At 38.9% G+C, this 4,068-nt stretch overlaps 1 protein-coding gene across 7 annotated transcripts in view; it reads left to right on the forward strand.

Moving 5' to 3' along the window:
• The window catches only part of ZNF385B (zinc finger protein 385B), a 292,718-nt gene that overhangs the window by 207,709 nt on the left and 80,941 nt on the right, over window positions 1–4,068 (forward strand). The window lies entirely within an intron of this gene.

The following is a 4,068-nucleotide window of genomic DNA, read 5'->3' on the forward strand; positions in this document are numbered from 1 at the left end:
TCTGCACTTCGGGTCGGCCAAACATGCTGAGCATGTTCGGCCGACCCGAAGCCATGCGAAGCAAGCTGATGTACGGCTGAAATTAGCCGTACCAGCCTGAAGTGAATAGCCGAACAGCGTGCGGCTCACTTCACTTCTGATCGGTCATTCACTCGGCTGCCCTCGGCAGCTTCGTGAATAGACCCCTTAGTTAGCTGAAGTGCCATCATGGTAATTTCCAGCTGCTTCTTTTTTTTTGGACTCACATTGTGACCCTGATGAAGTCCAGATAAAGAAACACAAAGGACAGGTCCTATTGGGTGATATTATCACGTTTTAGGGAACGCTCTATAACCAGTCATTGTTATGGTTCCTGTTGCATGGAGTCAGTGTTATTTTATGCACGCCGAGGATATCTATATCATGTTGTTTCAATAGTGCTGATTTGCACTCCTCAAATATGAGTTCTATGCTCTTTTATTTAGACAAAAACCTTTTAAGTTGTATTTCACTTTTGGACAGCCTATGTTTTTTTGAGTACACAGTTCAGGGAGAGAGATTGTTTCATGTTGTTCATGTTACTGATGGGGGTTTAATACCTGGCATTCAACGTAAGTGCAATTTACCTTCCTATTATTAGGGGTCAATATGTGACTGTGAGCTGTGTTTCTAAGGTGCTGGCACCAGCACAGTGTGCGGTTTTTAAGCACAATAATGTGGTGGATCAAATCTAATGTGCATAATAAGATTTATTATTGATGGACTATATATTATTTTAACAGGGTTATTCACAAAAGGGTGAAGAGTTTGGAGAAGGCAGGAGAAGTGAACAATCCAGGACAACATAGCTGATTTGGAAAAATTCTCCATTTCTACTCACTTTCCAGTTCAGCTATGTTGTCCTAGATTGTTGACTTCTCCTGCCTTCTCCAAACTCTTCACCCTTTTGTGAATAGACCTTTAAATGCTTATATTACTTTGATTACAGTGGTTCCTTTGTCTGATGTTATAATTTGTTTTTGTTTTTTTGTGAGGATGACTGCTTTTATCATTTAATATTCACTTACATAGTTTGCACAGATTAGTATTTTGTCTTATTTTTTGAGGGCACGGTTCTCTTATTGTATTTTTACCTGTAATTTTTTTTTACAGTTATGTTTATTATAGTTATGTTTATTATATATGGATTATATTGTATTTCCTTTTTCATCTGTCATATTGATTGCAGTGCTTCCTTGGTATGGCGTTACAGTGTCATTTGTAAAATAATAATTGTTACAGCTTACAAATTCTGTTTTAGATGTTTGGTTGGAATTTGGCTGTAAATTGTGTTCCTCTCCTTTGACTACACTGAGGTTTCCAGACACAGCTTGGTACACTTTTCATGACTTTTATATACATTTTCATAAGAAATGGACTCAGAATTTTATTTAAATAAAGTTACATTTTATTTTGAGTACAGGTCCACCCTAAACACATTAAACTGAAAACTCAATTGCACGTTGTAATCCCCAACACCTCCCAGTCATTGAAGCCAAAATGCAGGCTGACACTGGACCATGCATGATGGAGAAACTGGAGATGGACTTTAATTGATTTCACTGCCGGCTTTTTTTTTTAGTATTCTGAACAAATACATAGGGGCCTATTCACAAAGCAGACGAAGGATCTAGCCATAGCTTCGGCTGATGCTCTGGCTAGCTTTGGCCCCAGGAACCCTTCGGTTCAGTTGAACCAAAGGGCCTCTGTACGGGCTATTCACTATAGCAGAATAAAAAAAATATTGCACCCGCCCACTGCTGCTGTCAATCAGAAGAGGGGACCTGCAGTTGCTATTGGCTATTGCAAATTGAAATAGCCAATAGGAATCTAGCTATGCATTCCTATGGTGAATTTTTTTAATTTATTTTTTTTGACGGCAGCAGAACCGCCCGGCCAATAGAAAACAGTTGGGGCGGAGCTAGCTGTCACTGCTAGCTCCGCACAATCGTTTTCTATTGTTTTTTTTCTACTTTTTAAACTATTTTGCTATTCTGCTCGTTGCCTCAGTGGCATTCGGCTATTTACTCACTACTGTTCGGCATCTATGAGAATAGACCAAACAGCAGCGGGTAGCTTGATGGAGATGTCGGATCGGCTGAGTCGAACTCCTTCTGCACTTCGGGTCGGCCGAACATGCTGAGCATGTTCGGCTGACCCGAAGCCACACAAAGCCGACCGATGTATGGCTGATTTCAGCCGATATACGGCTGGAATCAGCCATACCAGCCTGAAGTGAATAGCCGAACAGCGTTCGGGTCGGTTGTTCACTCGGCTGCCTACGGCAGCTTAGTGAATAGATCCCATAATTTCAATACAACACCAATTTCCCCCCAATTTTTTAAAATGAAAAAGCAAGATTGAGCGGCCAAATGCACATTTCCTGTGAAGCAGCTGTTAAAGTACAACTAAAGGCTGCTGTATGACTGTATAAGGCCTGGCTTGCATTTTGGCGGCCCGGTTGTGTGCCACAGTTGCCGTGCGGCCCTGTTGATTTCAGTGGGGTCATATCCGCTGGGCAACCGTGGCAAAAAGGTTGATGCACCTTTTGAGTGCGATGAGCGACCCGCAGTTTTTTGCAGCCACAATTGAGAGTGGTTGCAACCACGTAGATTACTAGCTGCGATTGGGGTGCTATTAGAAATGAACGACACCACAAGCACAGATTGAATTTGTGCGTGATTCAGAGATTGCACGGTGACTGCGCATGAAACTGTGTGGATCTCCGCTCAATCTCAGATCGCTCAGATGTGAACCAGGTCTCAACAAGTACCAAATCCACTTACTATGAGATGCACAAAGCTATAAAGTGAACATAAATCCCTTTACCTTCCCTGAGTGATCCAAGTCAATAATTTTAGGGTTAGTTTCACTTTCATAAAATATAGTAGCTGCTTATAAATTCCCCCTAGTTCTTTTGGGCACAATTTCATACCCAGGCTGATTTTGAGATCAGTATCAGTGAGAACTGTGTTAAAAATATGCTTCACTGTTTAAATGTATACAAAAACTGAAAAAACAATTATATTTAACTATAAAATACCATCATTTCACACTGAGTTAAGAGACATTCTTTGTGATCACAAAAGAAAATCATATTTAATCACTGCTTCATTTATTATAAGAACATATACTTTTTATTCTAAAAATGGCATCAGAGATTAAATAAAAATAAATTAAATTAAATTAAAAATAAATATTAGGTGTCAGTCTTTGTTATTTACTTGATATTTACTTATTGTAATTAATTATTTTTTAGCTCAGCTCCAGACAAAACTTTTTTCCTTTTTTTAGAAGGCTTTTTTTAGAAGGCTCTTTTCCCCCTTTCTCTTTGCTTCCTTTCAATCTGGCAGGTGTCAGGCAGCACAGCAAGCAAGGGAAAATCTCCCTATTTCCTTTTTATTTCAAGGGTATCAGACACAACAGGAAGTGAGGGGAAATCCTTTTAATGCACATAAATAAAAACATATAATAATTTATATTACAAAAAAAACATATAATGATTTATATTACCTTGAATAAAAGTTAGAACCTCTGTCAGATTTGTATTGGTGTCTGTGTTCTCATGAGGGAGATCCCCTCACTTCCTGTACAGGTAACGAGTATTCATATGAAAAAAGAAGAGACATTTCTTTTGTAGGGACAAATACATAATTTATGCTACTCAGTCCTGGAGTACTGTGAGTTCTGCCGGGGTGATGATCTACCCCTAGTGAGTTTATAACCAACATGCTGGGCTCATAGGAAATAGGAAGAATGACATGACTGCCGCCAAAGAAACGAGGAAGAGATTGGGGACAGCACTGTAGCATGGAGAGGGTAAATAGAATGTAATTGTTTTTAACAAAGGAAGAGGGGGGAACTTTTAATTTATTTGAATGAAACTGGAGTTCAACTTTAAAGCTTAAAGCAGTAACTCTTTCTAGCTCTATCCAAAACTAAAAAAAAGTCTGATTTGGGGTTTTAGTTTATATTTAGAAGAAAATTATCCAACAGTAAAATGAAATTATATCACAGTAATATCATTGCATTTTGTTCCAAAGAATTACA

This window comes from Nanorana parkeri, unplaced genomic scaffold (assembly GCF_000935625.1).
Source record: "Nanorana parkeri isolate BGI_ZX_2015 unplaced genomic scaffold, ASM93562v1 scaffold496, whole genome shotgun sequence".
In the NCBI taxonomy this organism is placed as follows: Eukaryota; Metazoa; Chordata; class Amphibia; order Anura; family Dicroglossidae; genus Nanorana; species Nanorana parkeri.